At 39.3% G+C, this 22,890-nt stretch overlaps 1 protein-coding gene across 3 annotated transcripts in view; it reads left to right on the top strand.

The window, feature by feature from the left end:
* Nucleotides 1-22,890, top strand: part of JMJD1C (jumonji domain containing 1C) — a 159,893-nt gene that overhangs the window by 478 nt on the left and 136,525 nt on the right. The window lies entirely within an intron of this gene.

Raw genomic sequence — 22,890 nt, 5'->3', positions numbered from 1 at the left:
CTGCTGGCGGCGTGCGCGGCCGGGAGCCGCGGGGAGAGGGCCGGTGCCCGGCCTGGCCGCCGGGGACAATCGGGCTGCCCTGGAGCAGCGGGGGAGAATGCGGCTGCTCCAGGGGAATGCAGCACTGTCCGGCCGGGGCCATCGCGCTTGTTATTAAAAGAATGTCATTGTTTCCCTTCCTTTCATGCCCGCTGTCAGTGTTTTCCTAAGGGGTGTAGGAATGTGCGTGTAGGTTAGCGAGGGAGCCAGGATATGTGCTCCGTTGTGCTCAGACACACTCTCGCCGTGGGGGGGAAACACGGCCAGGATTTCCTTGGGTTGGTGTTCTGAATGCATAATCTGGAAAATGGAGTTTTATTGTGCTCCCCGCACTTGGTCGTTATATTGTTGGTGAATTCCGCAGTCACAGGAGTGCTGTGCTACCTCTGTGCTTGTCTCCTGCCATGTTTTTGTGTCGTTTAGCGCTTCTGGAAGCACATTTAAAAATATCACGACTATGTAAATGGGCATTACGTAGGCTGAAAAAAGGAATCACCGGACTGCGCTGGGCAATCCATATTGCTGCTGGCAAGGGGGAGGCGTTCGCAGCCCGACACTGATCGGGCTGGAATGTTGCCTTTTTTACAAACTCATCAGGCAAACAATTGCCTGGCATTAGAGATTATCGATTGCTTAGTTCGAGAAGTGTGAATCACAGAATTTAGAACTCTTGGTTTTGTTCGTTCCAGACTTCAAGCTTTGTTTCAAAAACAGAAAGTGGACTTGATGCTACTTTTTTGCTATATTCTGGGTTAGTTTTCTTTTTTTTTTTTAATTTTGTTTTGGGTTTGTTTGTTTTTTTTTTTTTTTGGCATGCTGTTCTGGATTTTTTCCCATTCTCCAGCTATAATTCAAGGAGCCCTTGAATTCGAGCTCATAATTCAAGTTCATGCCCTTCTTTATGAAATGGTTTGTGTTTTCAGCCTTTGGCTATATGTGAGAATCGTCTAGAACACTTTATTTTTAGAACCTATTTTGGATGTTATTCTTGCAGGGTAGTCTCTAGAATCTATATACAGTTATGGAAACACTGAGTAAGGTTTAAGGAGGTATTTACTAACATTTACAAGTCAGAGCCGTAATTTGTAAACTCTAGGGGCAGACCTGACATAAAGAGAGAAAGGCATTTCAGGGGCTGTGTCTGTTTTGTTAAATGCATGCTGCCGATTGTAAAAACTTGTTCCTCTTCTTGACTTTGGTGTCTGTTTTTCTCTTTAGATGCTCTTTCATTACAGTTGTTGGTAATTTAAGGAAGAACTGTGGGGTTACAGCTGGTTTTTGAGGCAGGATGACTAAGGGCGTGCTTGTGTGTTGTAGTGAAGCACCATTTGCATAGATGCAATCTACCTGAGAAGCAGGATGGATGCTCCAGCGTTTCAGCCTGGGTGCAGTGCAGTGCTAACGTGGCCATGTTCCTTCTGGTGCTCAAGAGAGCTGCACAGCACTGCATTATGCTATGTAGATCCACTCCTAGGCACCTGTGAGTGCTGGAAGCCTGGGAAGGTCTTGAAAATAATATCTAGGTCTAAAAAGACATGCAGTAGTACTTAACTACTGGAACATCATTGCCCTCTTTAAAGTGCAGCATTTGGGGTTTGTGTTATGTGTTCTCTGGCCCCAAAGCACAAAGAAGTGGATAGAGGAAAAAAATGATAAGGTTTCTTTAAGCAACAGGTAGGACTCTCTTTCTGCATTTATAATGAACATTAACTTCTTGTTAGTGGATATTTGCTAATGTGATGATCCTCGTCCCCTGCTCCCAGCAAAGGACAGGGATGTTTTTCTGTGAGCCCTGTTCTATGTGTGCTGTCCTAGCTGGAGTATCGACTGCTCTTATCCTTCCTTGGCCTTTGTTTTGAGGTGGCCATCCCTGTAAATAGCTCCAGACCCTTCTGCTCCCCGTCTCTCGAGGGAAGCAGTAATTCTTGTTGACAGTTTCATTGCTGCCCACAGGGTGCAGTATAAATATGTTGAAATGGACTTTTTGTCAATTTCGTGTTTTCCTGGTCCCACCAGAGTGGGGTGGATAATGAGAAATGCAGAAGCTGCCCTGAACCGTCCACAGGACAGGAGGAGGGCAGCAGTGGGCATTTTCAGTGTGAATTGGAACTGAGTTACCTCCTAATCCTGGCTTTGGAAGGAAGTGCTATTTGCATTGACTTTGTGTCTTTTCTTCCTGAGTGAGTGTAAACCCCCCAGCCAATTTCAACAATTCAAGAACAGGGAGATGTTTGAGAAAGAATGCCTTCCCCTAGTCTGTGAAAGCTGACACTGAGAACTCTCTCCCCAAAAACCATAAAAGCAAGGAGGTCATGGCATTTGGTGTTCTCCTGGAAGCGAAGAGGGGATCTCCAGCTGGCCAGGCAGCGTGCACCCAGCCTGAAAGCAGCTGCAGCATGTGCTGTCTGTCTGAGCACCAGTCAGAGAGAGGTGATGGGCTGATGGAATGGGAAGGTGGCTTTGAGGGCATGACAAAGAGCTGAGCGTTAGTGAAGGTGTGAGAGCGAGCCTCAGTGTGTGCTGGTGGGAATGTATGGACAAATGGGGAGTTTTATGGGCTGCAGGAGCTCCAGGAGACGTGGGCAAGTTTAGAGGCAACTGATGTAATTAATGTTAAGTGGCCACAGGGCTTATAGGAGCAAATCCAGAGGCAACTGAGCTTCGTTAGTTCTGCTGTAAACAGAAGTACTCATTAAATCAGGAACTCCAGACCTGAAGGCTGGACTAGCTGCTCTCCACCTTTGAGCAGGGAAATCAAGAGGCCAGTTTTCATATGCTGCTAAATTTGTTTCATGACTGTATTTTTATAATAAATTAATTATTATTTTCATAGTTGAAATTATTGTCCTGGTAGGAAAACATAGGAAAGAACTCAATTGTCTAGTATTTTCCTCTTGCTAGATCTCCCCTACTCCATTAGTGTACTTAATAAAGTAAAAAGTATGTTAAATAACTCTTTCCTTTTACTTTTCATGATTGGAATATAGCTGATATGCAAGATCTTTTTATAATGTATTTCTTTACAAAGAAAGAGAACACTATCAAAGTATCTTTTCTCCCACTGTTTTCTAAAAATTTTGCCTTCCTCAGCTTTCCTATTAATTCACCACTAGTGGGGAATATGGTGAGAGCAGCTGGCACTGGTTGTGATTGCTGTTGGTCTCCTGAATATGAATGCTCTTGCCATTACATGAGACCCTCCATGCCAGGATTTGGAAGCTGTGCCTCTTTCTTAGACATCCTGTAATGTTGTAAACACCTGCCATACAGGTATAATGTGTGCAATGTAGAAAATCTGATCCAGGAGTTTTCTTGCTGGTTTCCACAGTCTGAGCTTTATAAGTTAGACCTCTTGGTCTTTCTTTCTTGGACATTGTTGTTGCATGCAGAGCATTTGTTTCAAATCAAAGCAAGGACAGAAGTTTGATATATGTGTTTGTGTGTATATCTGTGTGTGTTTCATAGCCATTGAGAGAATTCATAACTATTTTTCAGCTTCACACCGAGTGTTGTTAGAGGAAACTGGGAGCTCTGTTTTTCCTTCCTTCTAACTGCCTGGAAAGGCTTGTGTGCTGCTCTGATTACAGTGATAACTCTGGGCAAATAAAGAAATGGCCAGGAGGAAAGAGGTGGAGTCAATGCCATATGATCTCCCTGGTCTTTACTGTCCCATAAGAATTCCTTTCTGGGCCATAGGTTGCAAACTTTTGATGTAGTGATGAAAGAGAAAATGGAAGTAAACTTTTAAACATACATTGTGCTACTCTATAGTAAAGAAATCTCTCATTAATTTTAAAACTCTGAAATCTCAGTAATTTGTAAGTTCGTGTTTATTGATGCATGAATTTTTCTGCCATGATGCACATGGTTTGGAAGACAGCATAAAAATTGAGTTGTAGTCTTTAATGCATTATGATAGGCAGACTAACATCTAATAATTGTGCATAGGGGAATATATTGTGGCAATAAATCACCATATCAGATACTCTTCATAAAAGCCTGAATATTAATGATGGTTTGAAGCAGCTGTGTGATTTTTATTTACAATGAAGTCAGTAAGATATAATAGTGTAAACAATACACTAATACTTTTGGTGAATTGTAGTTTTTTGGTATCTCATATTGGTAATTTACAAACAGTCAATTGTTAAAAATTCAATAAGTCTGGTAAAACCACTTGAAGATAATATCAGCGGATTGTGTATCTGTTTTAACTGAATTTGCCTCCACTTAAAAGTAAAATGGAAGTTTGCAAAATGTAATGAACATTTACTACTACTGTGTTACAGTTAATATGAAAATAATTTTAAATAATTTTGGGTAATTGGAAAATAAAATATATTTTAGACAAGTACTCCAAACCCTGATTAGTTTCACAATAAATGATGAAGTTGAATTTGCCTTCACTGTGTGTGGAGCTGCTCTTACCCAGTCTTTTTACAAACTGTAATTGTTTTCATCTCCTGCTTCTGCATTCCCAAAGTTTATGAATGGGATCTGTCTTTGTCATAGAGGCACAGAATCGCACTTCTGTAGGTTACACTCGATTTCTGCCTTATATTGATTTTTAGTGCAGTGTGTTGCGTCTTGTCCTCTGTTCTCCTTTTGCTAAGATGGTATTATAAAGAGAAGGTGCATGTGTTAATTTTTTGAACACATTTGAGCTGGTCTGTTGAAAATGACATTTCTTTTTTCATTCCTTACTATTGAAGTGCGTGCTCTGCAGCTTTGACTTGTTAGCCTTGATATAGACTGGAAGACACAGAAAAATCTTCAGTAAAATTATTGTAGAAAGTAAAGAAATAAATATGTTTTACACTCATTGTGTACAGCTTGTTGCTGGTTAATGGAATTTAAAAATTCTGTATGTTTCTGTACTAGCATCTGGGTTAAAGATGAAGAGCAAGTTGTTGGTGAGGATCCTGTCACGTTATTTCCTTCAGCTATTGGGAATGACACTAAAGACGTGCCAGAGTTTATCACATCACTGCCGCCTCTGAAAGAAGGAATGTTGTTGTAGGATGTGTTTTGAATCTGGTTTGAAAGGAGTGGGAGAGCTCAAAATGCAACAGGGATTTAGGCCATTTTCAGTTGTTTCTGCTGTTCTGTATCAGTGTTGATGCCAACAAGAGTCTTGTAAGTTTGGTGTGTGTCAGCTGGGCAGTCTTGGCTAAACTGTAAAGAAAACTTCCTATTTCCTTTTGTGTTTCTAGTAAGGTTGAGCTTGTCATCCTGTGTCTGTGAATGTCGCTTCATCTGTATTCCAGAGATACTCCTTCCTGAACTGTCTCTTTCATAGCAATTTGACAAAAAGATCAAACAGAGGAGTAGTGCTATGAAATTGACTGCAAGGATTCAGTGCTTTATACTCTGCCCTTCCCTCTTCATTTTACTAAAAGAAACCTGAGTATGTTGTTGATCAATAAGTAAATGTTCCTGCACTGATGGATTTTGAGTAAAGTTTGTTTGAATATCAAGATTGCAAAGAGAGTTTTGGTGTACTGAGCTAGGGACAAACCATTTGTTGCCTAGTTGCAAAGTAAGCAACAGTGAAGAAAGTATGGAAAAAGGAAGGTTTTATCCTGTTGGTAAATCTTTCAGGAGGCTCTTAGGAAGAGATATCAGATATTTTCTTAATAAAAAAGTTGCTTTTGCCTTTTATATATTTTGTATATAAATACTGTATTATTCCACATTTGCATTACCTCAGATTTTTCTTTTTCTGGAACTTTGTGTGAATCTTCAGAGCTGTCTGAAAGCATGGCCTAGCCGTCATAAAGACTTGTGAAAAATTAGCAGCTATTTTATAAGAAGCCATTCTTCTTGTGCACCTTCCAGGATCTCTGAACCTGCTTGAGAACAGCAGAACTGTTATTTATTATCAAATAGAATGAATTATAAAAGTGATGCTTGTGAAATTTGCCCAAAAATCAGCTCAGCCTTCTTCTAATCCTACTATCAGTGATCTGTAGAGATGCTTAGTTCCATCAGGAGTCTTGAATCTTTACTAGGATTAGGTTTGACGTTCCCATTCTGTTGGACTTGGTAAACTCCTGCTGCTTTTGCTGAAAAACAGCAAGCACAGATCATCAGAGAAGTTCAGCTGAAGCTGGCAGCGAGCGTTTGTCTTGGAGGAGACACCTTATGATGTTATACCTTTGCACCACTAATTTTCAGTGTTATAAGACAGAATGAGAGCGGGAGATCCAGATGTGCATCAAGGATTTTGCTGTGTTTTGTTTTCTAGTAATTTTCTTTAAAATATTATTTTATTTAAAACAGCTGTTGCAGGGTTTCAGAATTAAGGAATGAAGCAACTTGATTTGCTCCTGAGGAAGTTAGTTTCATGTGCATACAGCAACTGGCTTTGAGCTAATTCCTGTACCCTGTTTGGAGCTTCAGGGGCACAGAACATGCAGGATGAACATTAAAAATGTCTAGCTGGATCCTCCAGTGGCAATGTTTTTAGAAGTTTTGAAGACTGTGGTTCCACAGACATTTCTCTTGGTGGCACTGCTGGCTTAATTTTTTTTTTTAACCCTGAACAGTTTCCTGATCCTTCACCATGTGGCACTTGAAGCAGTTGTACTGGGGTTGGATGAGGTGGTGTGGGATCAGGCTGAGGGTCGGAGCAGCTACCTAAGGTGGAATTGTGTCCAGGAGAAATGTCTCTGCACCATGGCCTGAATGAAGTTGAAAACTGACTTAAATACCTTTGAGGGTTGTATGCAATAACTAGCAGATGTGTTCAGTTGTATTAATGATACTTATTCACATAGTATGAGTAATTTCTTCTTTCAGCTGAATAAAGAAATAAATGTTCACAATAGCGCATGACACGATCATTTGATGTCAGCTGATGCAAGGCTTACAAAAGCAAGTTTTGGAAGAATAGATGTGAAACTAAATGCTCTCAGGGAAACCTAGGCATCCAGATCTATGTTAAAATGCATGAACCTCTGATGACTCAGTAAAGTGTTGCCTATAATACTTCTGCACCAAGGAAGATCTTTTTGAGTGTTAGCACTACAGCTGGTGCAGATGTTGAAATGATTGCAGCGAGGCTTCACTGCAGGTAACTCAAGTAGACACTGCTGACTTATTATTTGGGTTGGCTCACCATGGTTTTAGTTTTTGGCTAAGGGACCAGGGCTCTTCAAACAAATGATGGTTTAAAATCTGAATTTTGATTGCTCTGTGGAAAAGAGAGCACTTGCTGAGTCATTGCCAGGTGGTCTAAGTCAAATCTCTTCAGTCCTGCATGTCTAGTGAGGAGGGACTGGAAAAGCTGTATTTTGGAGGAGTGTTGGCAAGGACAGTTCATTTTGAAACATTCCTCCAGCTGATTTCCTTATTTTTTTGTTTTTCTTAGCTTCTCTTTTTTCCTGAAACATGGAATGTAAATTTACTACCTTTCAAAAACAAACAAAGCAGCCCAAAAGCCAAAGTCAAGCAGACAAAGAAACCTGTTGGGGTAATGATAGGAAATACATGATCTAGACTGTTCAGTCAGTATAGAAAATACTGGAGAAGGAAAACCAGAAAATGGTATTGAAGTCTTAGGCTGGAGTTTCTCATTAATCTGTACTATTTCTTGCACCCTAATTCTTCCTACAGTATAACTTGAAGACTTAAATTTTTCAGCCTTGGACTTCATCAAAGATGGGAGCAAGAGAGCATCCAATCAAGACATGGTGCAAGCAGCTTTCAGAGGGCAGGTTAATGAGTTTTAGGCTGGAGACTCTTGGTGAGATTTAAAGAGTTAGGAACTAGCAGTGGTCTAGTTGCCAACATTTTAGTCAAAAGTACAAAAGCTGATATAGTTGAAGACTGAATGGAATGAGGTACTGTGGCCTTCAGAGATATTGTGATGATTTATTGTCACACCTCTACAATTCTGGCGTATGGCTGCACTTCCTCAGTGGTTTGTTACAGGGATTTGGAGCTCAGGGACTTCATCCAGCAGACATCTTTGAGGTTTGTAGCCCTTCCTGGGTTTCTCATAAATGAATTAGTGGGAAATCTTTTTGAATCTCTCTGAAATTCTCAAAATCCTGTGACAAAGAAGGGTCAGGCTTTACCTGCGGATGCTACTCAGGATTCCCTTCTGTTGTTTCAGGCATGCTTTGGTCCCTGCATTGTGAGGTACAAGTCCACAGTCACCCCTTGTTTGCCGTTCATGATTTTTTCATTATTTTTGCATGGCACTCGGGATTTTATTAGCTCTGCTCTGTGACTTCATATTTGTCTCCTGGAGCTTTTAAATGTGGCAGTTTTCCTTCACTGTTTCTTAACCCAAGAGAAAAGGAGGTATCTCTTCTGTCAGTCCCTACCAACCCTTTCCAAATAAATGTCTCTTTGAACTAGATTATTCCAAAGAGTGCAGTTGGTTTGCTTATCTTCAATGGCTCTCCACCAAGATGTGTATCTTCACATGATTCCCTTTCTGCAGGTTGTTCTGAACAGATTTAATTTAATACTGTCAAGTTAATTTTTTTTTTTTTTTTGGAAATGAGCTAATATTATAAATGAGTTTTAAATTTTAAAAAATGCTTATTTCTTCACTGAAGTATATAGTTGATTTTAGTTTTAGTTTTGGTAATAAAATTGTCTATTGCAGGTGCATTTACATTTAGTATACCCAGATGTTGGTCAGACCTTGGTGGTAATCTATTGAATAGCAGTTAAGCTGAGAGTAAGTTTTAAAAAAATGTGGAGGTGATAATGAAACATTTCTGGCTTGCTAACTGTTAATTCAGGTGTGCTGTCCTAAATACACCTGAACCTCCTATATATTGTCATATTTAAAAATTTTTATGTAGGTCAGAATGTGATATGTGAATATTTTTAGACAATGTCATGATCACTTCTCAATTAAATAGGTAGCTTTTCTGTGTAAGGGTGTACTTACCTCCTTCTGTGTGATCTTTTAGAAGAGATAATACATTTTGACTCATTTTAAAGACAGTTCAATTTGTTTTTATAAATAGAAAATGTTTCAAGTGCTTTGTTACTTTGTAGTATTTTTTCCTTTAAAAGTATGTAGTCTAAATTAATCCATTTCTTTTGTTACTGATTGCTTTTTACAAGATTTCAATTTAGTGAGTCAGGCCTAAGACTGTAGAAAATGAAAAATCTTGTTTAATAAATTATTCATTGACTAACTTTATGATTCCATCAGAGGGTTTCTTTTAAAACTGAATGTAGTACTTTAGTAAATGATTGTAAAATTTTTTATATTTAAAATTAAAATATTTGGCTTTCTGTTGATGCTTAGAAAAGTGGCTTGCTGATACCGCTTAAATAGTTGGGTTTTTTTGTTTTGGTGGTTTTTTTTGGATTTTTTTGATGTGGCTGTGGTTGGGTTTTTTTGTGGGTTTTTTTTTTTTTTTTTTTGGGGTTTTTTTTGGGGTTTTTTTTTTTTTTTTTTTTTTTTTTTTTAGTTCAGTAATATTGCCTTTTCAGGTAAAGTGAGATGTGTGTGCATACCTTGGCATATTTTTCCCCTGTCATAATTTTTTTGACAGTAAGTTTTCTGATATCTGATTTAAAACTTATTTTTATTTTAACTTTTAAATGCATTTGAGCATGGCTCATGTTTCAATAACATGGCAAAACTGATGGCTGCTCAGTGGCTTAGTTTCAAATGTGATACACAGGATACAGGTGTGAGGTTATATTTTATACTATATATATTACTTTTCTGCTAGAATAATGGTAGAACTTAATAGGAATAGGGCTCTTCAGTTGATTCCTCTTAAATGGAGGGAGTTTGTATCTCCAGAGGGTTCTTAGGTTTGTTGGCTGAAGGAAAAGGACTGCATTCAATATCCTCTTAGGTTCTTTTCTAAGATGTGTTTTATATTATGGTAACTGCCCATTTCCAGGTATCTGGAACCTGTGTTCCAGGAATGTTTACTGGTGCATTTGGAAGAGTTTAAGGCTTTAGCTGACATAACCAATTAATTCTATGTTTATGTTTTTCCTTCTTTTTTACAGAAGTCTAATTTTGGTCTTGGTCTGCACTTTAGAAAGTATGTCTTCAGTTAATAAGAGGACAATATGAGGACATGCAGAATGGCTCTCAGGAATCTTAGGATTGAGTTAGTTAGTGTTTGAAGGCAGGAAAGAATGGAAAAGAACTTAAAGAACTTTTCTTTTTTTTCCTTCAGTTTTTTTTTCTTTTTCCCTGAAAACTTTATCAGTTCTTGAGCTCTTTAATCAGAACTCCCTATGAAAAAATCCAGGCATTCTTTTTTTTTCCTTCAGTTTTTTTTTTCTTTTTCCCTGAAAACTTTTTTATCAGTTCTTGAGCTCTTTAATCAGAACTCCCTATGAAAAAATCCAGGCAGGCACATACGTGTAGGCACAGAGTTTGTGGTGATTGGGACGGGGCTGCAGCCGAGCCTCATCCCCAATGGGGGTCAGCTGTGAGGAGCAGGTGAGCAGCACTGGATTAATGATCCATGGAGTGCTGAGGTGTGCTGACCAACCACCAAAGGGAAAAAAGGGCACACAGGTGCACTGTATCAACATGAGGCTATAAAAGCTGGTCTAAAGAGCAAGATGAGGAGATACCTGAAGCCTTCTGAAGTGGTGAGGTGTTGCTCTGTATGGGTTGAAGCTTTCTGAAATTGTACGGTGATACTCTGGGTGTTGTGGCCATCTCAGCCGTGATGTGTGCTGCGACACATACACAAACTAGAAGGTATGGGTCAGTCAACAGAAGAGGGGACTCTGATGGTTTGAATGCAGAAGTCCATACGTAGTTTGATGTAAATTGACAAAAGAAAGGCTCCTCCTGTTTGCATAAAAGGCAGCATCCCTTCCTGGGAGGCTTCTAGCTGCTCTGGGTCCATTCTCTAGCACAAAGAAATATTAAGAAAATTGTAAACAAGTAAAGTCTAAATGTTGAAGTTCAGTACCTGAATTGATAGCTTTACTCAAATCTAGTGGTTTCTTAAGCTCAGGAAATAAGGAGATCTCAAAAAGCATTGATTACTTCAGGTCAGAGCAGAGACGTGAGGCTGGTATTGCTGTGTAATTAATTACAGCTTGGGCCATGTGCAGTTCTTGTTCCTAAAGCTGTCAGTTTGGTATTTCTTATGTCACTTGTAGAACTGAGGGGGGTTTTGTGGCTGTTCTTAATTGCTTTGTTTACTTCTCTTTCCAGGACATAGCTGTATCTGCTTGTTATTTGTCAGCTCTTGGCTGCAAAGGGAGACTCACTCATAACACAGCAGGCATGGGCTGCTCTTTTGGGACTGCGTGTATAGGACAGAGCCGGAGCTCAAACCTCACTTAGAACTGCAGGGTTTCTGGGATAGAGAACTATAGCCTGGTGGTCTGAGCACTGTGGATAATGACACAGCAGCATAATTCTGGGAGTTGGGAAAGTTTCTGGAAAGTAGATCTTGGAAGCTGCTTCCTTAAAACATGTTGTGGTGGAGGAACATGGTGCCTGATAGTGTGATAGGTTTTTGACTACTTGTGGCACACAGAAAAGTGGTTTTGAGTGTGTCTGTGCTAATGCACACACATTTTCTCTGAATATGTGCTGCTTGATTGGCTTCCCTTGCAGCTGACTTGTTTTAGTCCCAGATTTTAAATAAAGCTGCTGTTGAATTCCTTTAGTTATGAGAACTCAAACAGATGGGTAGCCTTGAAGGGGATTAGTTTATCAGATGTCTGGTAAAGTGCAAACTCTTTCTGCAGCTTTATCCACCTTCAGGCTATTCAAGTGTGAATATCAATCTTAATGTCTGAACCAGTGAGGCTACAGAATTAACCTTTTTCTTTAGTGTGGGGAAGTTGGTGGTTTTTTTCCCTTTGGGCCTTAAAAGACAGTGATGTCTAACTTAAATATGTGTTTTGCTGAAAGCTACTTTTAATTAATACCAGGTGTTTTTTTTCACCACATCAGTATTCCATACCTTTCTTTATTGGGCCTGTCAGCTGGGCAGTGGCAGCATGAGGTTTGGAACTGCAGGCCTGCCTATTAGGCAGCCAGCCAGCTCATCAGTACAGTGTAAGGATTTGCAAGTCATTTGTTTTGCAAGCCTCATAAGAAATTCATTTGTGGGCAGAGACATCCAGATCCTCTGAAATTTGTCAGTAGCTGAAAGTTAATAAGGAAATCTTGACTGGAAAACATGCTTAAAAATTATATATATATATATCTAGAAACAATAGTAGAAAGTAATAAATTTGTGTGGTAATGATACATTGCCTACTAGTATTGGCATTTATGGTGATAAAAACTAGAGATATTAAATAAGAAAATTGATATATCTGCTTTTCAACAGAAGTTGGAAAATGCTGCTGTAGTACTGGTGCCATGGACTGTGCAGGCCTTTGCTGTGTTTTATTGGCATGGCTGATTGGGAGGGGAGAGCTGAGGGGTGGGCTTTGTGCTCTGTGGCACTGGGGTAGTGGTGCAGGGTGGTGTGGGGAGCACTGGCCATGGACATGGGGCAGTGTGTGCTCAAGTTGTGCTTTGAAGTCTATTTCTCTATTGGTTGCTTCTGTGTAATCCTTTCATCTGTTTTCTAACATTACTGACATTATTTAAAAGGGAAACTACTTGCTCAGATACTCTGATGAAAGATTTTTATTAACAATCTGGAAGAAAATGAAGTCCTGTTTTAGCAGTCATGCCAAACAGGTTAACACTTTGAAGGGTGGTTAGCCTGTGACACTGCTTTGAGGTCTTTAACTTCAAGTGTATGTGAGTTATGGGAAATACACTCCTGGGGAAAAGAATACAATTAAAATTTTTCTACAGGTTGCAATTTGCAAAGAAATCTTTAAACAATTTCATAGAACACTTATTGTCACAGTCATTGCAGCTAGAAGGCATTGTTGATGTGCTTTGAAATGAGTGCTGTTAAATAATATCTCCATGCATCTTGCTGTGTTCCATGTTTTTTCTTACCTTCTAATTTTAGAACTATCGAACCAAGGTAGCCAGCATGAGAAAACTGGCAATGGAAAGTGTTATGCAGAGAGAAGGTGTCTTAAAATAGCATATTAGACTGAGATCTTTCTGAACATGAGTGAAAATTATTGACACTGCTTTTAATCTTCTCTCATCCTGTGCAAAGCACTTAATCCTGTTTAGCACCAAAGCTCCAAGTCTGTTTAGCATCAAAGCACCAAGTCCTGTTTAGTGTTTCTTGTACCTCACCTACCCTATATGAGCTATATTTTAATTTCTCCTTAGACCATATCTCTTTATTGCATTTTGCTATGGTTAGAGTACTTCAGGATTCTCATAATCATCTAGTCCTGTCCTCACAGCTGGAAGACTCCAGTAAACCTCCTTTCCCTCAGGAAATAAGATACAGTTAGCTAACTAATAACTTTTATTTTTATTGTGAAGATCAAACCTACTGAAACTACTGATGTCTCATTTAAAAATAAAATATAGAAATGCTTATGGTAATAGTAGATGGTTGCACAGATCTGTTGGCTCTTTGCTTCTGTGGGCAATAAATTGATTGAGTAGTGGTATATTTTTTGAAGATCATCTGACAGGTTGGGGCTGGTTAACTTCAAAAATGGACTTGTGCATATGTGATTTTGTTTGTCTGAAGGTAAGACTGAGATGTTCCAGGGTAAACAGACTGTGTATTGCATGATAAACTTTGGCCAAGTCTGTTTTGGAATTGCTGAGATTACGGTTTCTGTATCCATGCAACTCTGTTTACTTTGTAGGACACTCTTTGACCAAGACCTCACTGTGGTAGGTGCTGTGCAAACGCAGAGCTAAAATTGTCACTGCTACAGAGTTTCTGAAATCCAGAGTGACAAGGAGCTGAAATGAGGTTATAATGATGCATTGTTTGTGTCCTGCAGCCTAACCTTTGGGAAATCTTTTGACAGGGGAGAGTAGGAGACATTTTTGAGGTGTATAGCAAAGTAGCTCTACTGGAGTTTCTCAGTTGTCTGTCAAACATGAAGGATAGCCAGGGATAAAACTCCAAGGTGGCAGGTTGAAATGGAATTTTCTTTTTTTTTTCCCTTTCCTTTTTTTTTTAATGTAGCCAGTGACAGGTTCTAAGAATGCATCAGAAGTGGGATTTGGCATTTTGTAGCTGAGTCTGAAGTCTTTGAAACCAAAATCCCAGTAAGTTACATGAATAAAGGAAGGAGGCAAAATGATGTAGAAAAGACAGATACTGTCATTATGAGTGATTATACAATTACTGCATAACACATTGTGAGGTGCTGTGTGTGAGCAAAGTTCTGTGAAGTCCAGAGGAAAAAATGATGTAATAATTGCAAACCTAGGGGAGGACTTAAAGATACATAAGGGTAAGGACCTAGAAGGAGATTATAGAAACAAATAGTATTGGGATGAACACTGCAAGTTTTGTCTTAAGCACAGTATGCTTGAGGTGCAAACTCTGCATGTTAGTATCACTGAGGGAGTTTTAATGGGCTTTGTGACCCTAACCATAGGATTGTGCTCAGCAGTCTGATTCAGCTCCTATTAGAGGTATATTCTGAACTTATTTCCCCTCAGCACAGAGAATGTATTCTTCATTTCTATCACACTTCTTTTGTTTCTGTGTACCAACTCAGGAAATAACTTCTGAAATGGATTAAACTCGTGACTTTTGAACTCTGTGCATATAATTTGTGGTCTAGGAAACTAAGTGGTAAATGGAATGAGGTATTTCTAATGAAAGTTTAAGTGAATACTGATCTCAAGGTTTGAGTGCTACCTTTTCAATCCTAAAGGCTTTAGATGTTTTCCTGATGATTTAGTCATCGACATCTTGATGACGGAGGTTAGTAGCAACTTGAGTTGCCAGCAGGCTTTTTCATATATCACTTGTGACGCTAGTTGTGTTTTATGTTATAGATGTAGCAAAGACCCCTTGGTTTTGACTTCATTGTAGAGGTTTTAATAATTGTGAGTGACAGAAGAGTTGAGTAATAATCAAATTAACCTGGATTGCCCAAACACGTAACAGTTGAGATCCTTTTTCTGTGAGGAGCTGACTTGATTTGTCAAGATGTCAAATTGGTCATAAGCCAAGCTTATCACTTCTGTGGGTTGCATCAAGAAAAGCAGAAGAAGTGCTCCATATGTTCTGATCTGTATTCATTCAGTTTTGCCTAACAAAATTTTAAGTGTTAAGTAGGGTTTGTGACACCCCTTGTTTTAACATTTCCAACCTGTAAAAGTGGTAAAACATGGTGAAATCTGGACTGTGCTGTTATTAAATGCCCTCAGGATTAAGTTCTTAATTCTTCCACAAGAGGACAACCTAAGGGAGTTGCTAGGGGAAGAAGCAGCATTGGTGTGCTTGCAGTTCTCTGAGACTCTATGCTTTTTGAATTGGGAGGGAGTATTTATCCTAATTTGATAGATTTGGAACTACTATGAATATTTTATATTGACCAAGTTATTGGAACGCTTAACTGTGTGAACATATTGGTTTAGTTTAATGGGAAGGAGGAGGTGGAGGTGTCTAGGGAAAATAGGCAGGAACAGAAAGAATTTTGTGTCTTGGCAAAGAATTTGAGTGCTGTTAAGCCAGTGACTGTGTTATCCCTTGTGTTTTGGGGTTTTTTTTTCTTTGCTTTTTTTGGCTTCTTTGTTTTTAATTAAGCCTACAGGACTGCTGTTGTAAAAGAAGATTTAAAAAAAAATTTTTTCCCCACATTTTCAGCTCCCACTCACAAGTGTGGGTTGTAATAATTCAAGCATTCGGACTGAGATGTAGGAGTCCTGAAAATGGGTGTGCCTGAAAAAATCAACATAGCCTTAACTATCACCACAAGATGTTAAAATAGACATTCTTAAGACTTTTTTCTCAATCTTTCTCTCATTGTGCTCAAAGAAAAACCTGTTTGGTTACAGGTTTCAAAAAGAATAATCTAAAGTATCAGTCAGTAAACAAGATAGAGCCAGTAGGTGATGAGCACTACTTATGGATGACAGGGCTTTGTCCAAGAGCAAAATCATGTATGAATAAGTTCTGTTACAGCATCTGTGTCTCTGGAGGGAGATTTGCTGAGCTATGAGTGATACCAAAACCTAGTTCTGTAACTAAACCAGATTTTTACTTTTCTGCAATTCCGTGCTCAGAGAATTGGTAAAGTTTTTATGCCTTATGATGGGAGGGAATCTGCCTTTTTAAGGTAAAACCTTGGTGAACCTGCAGCTTTTGAATCCTGTGCTTAGGGTATGTGTGTATATATAGTAGGGTGTCAGTTAAAAGGGCTACTGAGGAGGGAGGTCATCTAGATTTAGTAAATGTGTTAAGGAAAAATAGGAGCTCTTGAAAGATGGGCATTATTGTGTGACTATATTAGAGTATAGGCAAACCAAGCTTCAGAGGTAGAGAAACCATTATTAAATGTTTTGCTGTAGGTGGTTGGTAAAAAACTAGATATGCTTTTCATCATCTGAGTCTTTGAAATAAAAGCAGTGGGGTTGAGGGGATGGGAGGAGGGAGTAAAAGAAGTGCTAAAATAAGTTTATTCTCCAGAAAAAAGAAAGAAAAAAAAGTTGGTTGTTTGGAACATGAAGAGGGGAGTAAAATTACTGAGTTTATGGCATTTTACTGAGTTTATGGTTTTTGGTGTTCATTGAAGTTTGTCCCTAGGCTCATTTTTTCAAATAAGTTTTGTAGGCTTCCCTTGTGAATAAGAGCAGAGAGGGCAGAAATTGTTATTTGCTGAATGATGACTTGCTCTGGCAGCTGAGTATTTCTGTCCTTTGTAAACGTCTCTTTAATGGGCTCCACTATTACTGTGGCTTCTTAGCTTCCATTAGGCACATAGTGCATTGGATGAGGAATGTTACATTCTGGAAAGTGCAGGTGCAAGGATTTTGATGTCTGTGTTGCAGAATGTGTTTACTGTGGTGGCATTAGATGTGCTGGCAAGTCATTGTCTGGCACTAATGTAGCTGCTAAGCTTTGGGACAGAAGCCAGCTTAGTATTTTGTGTGCAAGAGAGCCCTCTAAAACAAAACTGTGAACTGATTCACGATCTTCTGTGCTAAATAATAATCTGTTTATTCGCCTTCAGTCCTTCTGATGTTTAACCTGTTGTTGTGCCTTGGCTGAGAATCCTGACAAACCCTGGGTTGCATTAACTTGGAGGTTTGAATGCTCAGGTATTGCTTGAGCATTCACAGATCACTCTGATCAACTTGTGTCTAATGTTTTCTCAGCTAGTCTTTGCCCACCTTTCTTCCAGGGTTGGTTTTGCTAATGTGACACTCTGGGCTAATAAATCTGCTGCCAGTTAAGTACCAAAACTCTTGAGTTTACTTAGGCAAACGAATTGCTGCACTCCAGATGCAAAGCAGCTGCAGATCCTGTATAATTGGCAATTGCTGGTAAATCCTGTTCTGGTTTATTGATGAACCTAATCACAGAAAGGAAAATCTAGGTTTCTTACATTAGAAATGGCTATTTATTGTCAATTCAGTATATACCACAGCAAAATTCTGAGCCCAAGTGTTCAGGACTCTTGGCAATGAAAGTCATCCATTTAGATAAACTAGTAATAATCATCTCTTGAATAATTGAGGCTATGAAGCTTTATTGTAGGTTGTCTAGCTGGGTTTTCAAAGCACATTTAATGCAAGCATATTTTCCAGAAAGGGCATTTAGGCTTGATTTGAAGGTTCCGAGTAGTGAGTCCATTGTCCTTTGTTAGTGGTTAATCATTGCTGTTAAAATACTATTGAATTTCCTGTTGAGAAGCACATCAGGGTGAATTTCAAGTCCTGTGATTCCCCTCTCACTGCTCTGCCACCTGACACCAAAATTGTCTAATGTTTTTGTGATTCTCACATTTAGTTCTTCAGCAGAAGCCTTAACAGATTGAAAAGTCCATGAGATCTTGGAATCCTCCAGTGCTTCCCAGAGGCAAGCTTGGAATTCAAAACAGCAGAATTTTCAAGTGAATAATGTGGCATGTTTAATTTTGAAGCTTTTTGAAAGATACAAATAATCAGTGATCATTGGCCTGGTTTTCAGTCAGCTGTGCTTAGCATAGCTGAGAACTTATGGAAGAGATCTGCAGCCTGTTAGAAAGAAACTCAGTTCCTCAGTTCGTCTGGGCACTATCTTCCCCAAACTGGAGCTCAAACACATGTTTGCTGTGGAACTTCCTGTTGCCCAGTCTGCATAATTAATTACTTGGGGATATAAATGTATTAGCATTCTGCTAATGAAAAGCTGTCTGGTGTAGCATTAGGTTTTTGTCATGCGAGAACGTCTCAGATGCTGGCAGCACAGACAGCATTATCACTGTCTTCCCAGCAGATGATTTGTTTGGGTTATGCAAATATACTTTGCCTTCACAAACAGCAAAGGAGAAGAGCATCACATACCAAAGAAGTTTCTATGAAACTTCAGTACCTATCTATGTAAAAAAACTTGGGAGCTGCTGACTGTGCAGACATTTTAATGATGATAAGAAATATTTATTCATTATTTTAGGCAGAGATTAAAAAGAAAAAAAAAATAAAATGTTGAAGGAGCCCTAGTTGTGACTTTGTCATAGAGGCCTATTACTATCTAGTGTTTTTTCTGTGAAGTATTTCCTGGTAATGTTGGCAAGTTAGAGTCAGATTTTTCTGTCTTTGTTAATAATTTGATTATATGCGACTAAATGGGTTTTCTTGCCTGTTTTCAGTACTCTTCTGCATCCTCCATTTTTTTTTTTAGCATGCTTCTAAAAATGTGAGCCTCTGAGAGAGATGCAGTACTTTATCTCCAATCTCAGAAAATGTTGGGGAAAATGATTTTCTTGTTTTTGGTCTCTGATGTCCTTCCGAGTTTCTTTGAAGGAGTAGGTATTCTCTGTCTCTCACTATGGCAAGGTGCTGTAAATCATTGATGTCTCCCGTGTCTCTGAAAGTTGGGCATTGGGCTCCTGCTGGGTTCCAGACTCGGTGGGAATGTTACCAGCATGCTTAACTCCAAGTGGAAGGGAAAAAACAATACTATCTTAAGCACTTGGAGAAGTTGCCAGTTTTTCTTCTGGAAAAAGAAACAAGAGTAAGCTGTGCTGGTTTCTCAGCCTGAGAAAGAAGGGTTTTTTGTGGGAGTTTGTTTGGGGTTTTGTTTGTTTTTAATATATATCTATTAATATTTACTTTTTTCCTAGGATATTTACTTTTATGCTGAGAGATAGTGAATTTCTACATTCAAATCCACAAAAAATTAAATACCAGAAAGAAACAAGCTAACACTTGTTAGTATCTTTTTGATGTGGTTGTGACTCCAAATTTATTATCTTTCATGATGTACTTCTGTTCTAGGAAGTGGATCACCCTCTTACTATCTGCAGTTTTTGTTGTAGAACTGACCTGATTGGCTGTCCAGCCTGACTTTTCTTGGTGTGGCTCTTATAATGGATTCTCTGCATGTGTTTTATTTCTCTGTCTTCAACATATTTCTTATATGGGCTACTTTGAAACCATGTTGTAAATTTCTGAATAATTTGTGAATTTAAGAGCATCACAAAAAATCTTCTGTTAATGGTCACTTACCTTGTTGTTTTCCATCTTCACACAAACAGCCATTTGTGTGGGCAGCGTTCTCCACTTTGAGAGGCTTGCCAGACCAGGACCAGCTGTGATCAAATAGACCTTTTTTCTACAGTACATTCCAAACTATGATACCCACCTTGGCTGAGAAAGGAGAGCATGTAACTGGTGAGGTCCAGCACCAGGGCTGGACTCTTTATCTCCTTCTTGCACTGCGGAGCCTGGGTGGGGTGACAGCAGGGACACAGGATTTCATAACTCCAGTGCTGTGAACCAACTGCAGGAAGGACATGGTGATGAAAATAGGGGAATTTGAGCACTAAAATGGCTGCATCTCCCCTTCCTGGAGCATCCTCACTTTGCTTCAGCACAGACATTTTCATCCCAATTTGCTCTTTCCTCATCGCACAGCTCTGAGGCCCTGGCATTGCCTATCCTATTCTCTGACAATGGCTCTAGTGGGATCCAGCCTTTTGCCCTGCAGATGGTCTTCCCTGTTTTCCTTTAGCCCTTTGTCCTCCCGTCAGTCTGGAAGCAGCAGTTACTCTGTATTGCACCAAGGAAGAGTGCACCTGAAAGGTCACATCAATACTCTTTGAAATGTCTGGATGGGAAAAAAGTACGATTAGCTAAATTGATTTGTTTAGATGGGAATAGAGGATTCCACCTAAACCACCAGTGTAGTGAAAGTAAAAAAAGCTGAAGCAAACCATCCCCAGCCCCACCTGGCAATCTCTATCTCTGCTGTACCTTGCTTATTAGTTATAGTAAGAACTGCTTATGATTGCCAGTTCTCTGAAGTGAGGTGCAAAGAAATTGCACTGTCTTGGCATAAGAGGCTGGCTTTCACAGGGCTTTTCCCAGAGGAAACTTAATCATAATTTCTTCCTAGTGAGGGATCTTTGTTAGGTATGCATGATGTGCATTTCATTTCCCTCCCCAGTGTTATTGCACACTCAGATCTTATGCTTTATTAAATAGCATCTGTAAATTGTTTGGCATAAAACATTCTGTTTTAGAAAGACCTACTTTTAAAATGAAATGTTTAACTAGAAGAATTCCTTTTGAATTTTCAAACAGCTATCAGCATTAGAAGTACAGTATTGCTGGAGACATGTGCTGTGTGGTCTTGATATAAATGTATGAATTTCTCACTAAAAGGGAGCTGTGGAGCTATTACTGGTGTACTGTAGTATAATGGTCTCAAATGCAGTTGTGATTTAGTAAGCTGTACCAGATTTCAAGCTGTCTGCATTGCAGCCTTTTTGTTATTAATAGTTAATGATACTCTGTCTGTAAGCAGATCCTTGCTTTCAGCCTTCCCTCCCCCCTCAATCCTTAGGACATGACGTTTTTCCTCTTAACCGGGAGCGGGGGAATGGCTTTCAGAGCTATCAGGGATGTTTTGTAGGCAGTGTTGGACAGATTTTCCTGGAGAACAATGCGAGCTGCCCGGTCTGAGCTGTGCTGGGCTTGCCCTGGCTGGAGGCACGCTTACCTCGCAGGGCAGCGCAGCCTTTAGCCTGCTGGTGACCCTGGATTATGTTCTTGTCCATGGCATGTCTGCAGCGAGTGCAAGGTTCCAATTATATTTGCCTCCAGGCGGTTCTCAAGAGATGCTGGGGGGAGGAGAGGGCAGGAAGAAGAGAAATCATTTGTGTAACTTAGAAAAGACTGTTTCAGGGAAGAAATCTGAATTTCCAGTGTAATCCTCATCTCAGACTTGTAAATCATAAACACAAATAAATTCAGAATTTGAGATTACCTCTTGGATTATATATATATATATATATATTTTTTTTTTTTTCCCTTCACAAAAGAAAGTCTACTAAATTGATCTGGTTGTGCTTTAAGGATAATTTAAGGAGATATTACACTGCTGAAAAAACCCACAATTTTCATGTCTTGTACTTTGGAAACAAGTAAGACAGCAATGAACTCTGAACTGGAGCTTGGAAAATGTTTTATTTTGCCACGTTTTTTTCTTTTTTTCACATTGAATAATGTCACCAAAACTGCTTGGCTAGTACATTCTTTTTCATTACCTCTCTGCTTGCCTGTTATCTCTTCAGTTTCGATTAGCTTCAGCTTTCCTACTGCTTTTACTGGTAAGCAATCTCTTTCAAGACCTGGGGACAGAGAAGGCGTGAACTCTTCACATAGCAGTGAATGGGAGATATTGTTGTGCCAAATTCATGACAGCATAAACTATAATTGAGCCATCAGTGAGACTTTGGAAGTAACTATTCATAGCTTGTCCGCAAACAGACATTAAAGAAAAAAGCCATTGTGTTTACAGTTACAGCAGCAGTTCTGCAAGCTTAGTCTGTAATTTCAGTTAGAAGATTTTCCTAGTAAACATGTTAAAAGCAACTTGTGAGGAGAAGACTTTCCAAAACTTGGGAACTGGTTGGTCATAACTTTCACGTTAGTGTTCAGGTGACTGATAGAGTTGCTTATTTGCATTTTGAAAACTAATTCAAGTGGAAGGACGTTTGGTTTTCATTTCCAAAATATTTTCTTTCTTATACCCAGAAGCAATGCAAAATAGTGATTGACACCCTGTAGTGAGAGGTTTGGCAAGTTTTCATTAAGAGTAGCCATGAAGGACTGTGTGTGGAGTCTTTATGTCCTTGTGCTGTTCACAAGGGCATAGAGGGCACTTTAAGCTGTCTGTATGTCCTGCAGTGCTTGGGCAGAGAGCTAGAGTGAACTCATTGTGTCTTATATTGGGAAGGTTTGTTCCAACAAACTGTGGCTACAGCAAGTGGTGTTTTATGTGAACAGCTAGAAACGGCTGCCTAGTGTGTGGCAGTGTGCTGGTTTGGCATTTTCTCTTCAGAAGAGATTTCTGTATCACTGGTGGGCCCCAAGAAAGCAGCAAAATGTCTGTGAAACTTCATTGCCTCTCTATTTGAAAATACTTAAATTTCATTAATGTGTTGTGTGGACAGTACATTGAATGCTGTCAGTGGTCAGAACATTTGGGAGTCACTTAAGATAGATAAAAACTAATAAGGTCTAAGCACTTCCCTTAGTGAGATTTTATAGACTGTTCCTCTTGCTGAGCAGAACTCCATCTTTTTATTAGGATGCTCAAAGTTCAGAGGCAGATTTCTAAGGGAACATTTGCAGAAGGCTAGAGAGCCTTCTGTGATAAGGTACCTCAAAGGGGAATACGATGAAAGAATTCAGATTGTCCCAGAAAGCCTATTTAACTTGAACCCAAATATTTATAAGCAGCATATCCATTCCAGATCAGTGGAACTTTCAGAAACATCAAGATGTTCTGTAGAAGGGGGGTTGTGACCAGTGATTTGATGGCT

Source organism: Passer montanus, unplaced genomic scaffold, assembly GCF_014805655.1.
Source record: "Passer montanus isolate IOZ18808 unplaced genomic scaffold, ASM1480565v1 scaffold42, whole genome shotgun sequence".
NCBI lineage: Eukaryota > Metazoa > Chordata > Aves > Passeriformes > Passeridae > Passer > Passer montanus.
Note: the sequence above shows the minus strand (reverse complement) of the source record. Positions and strands in the feature narration are given on the sequence as shown.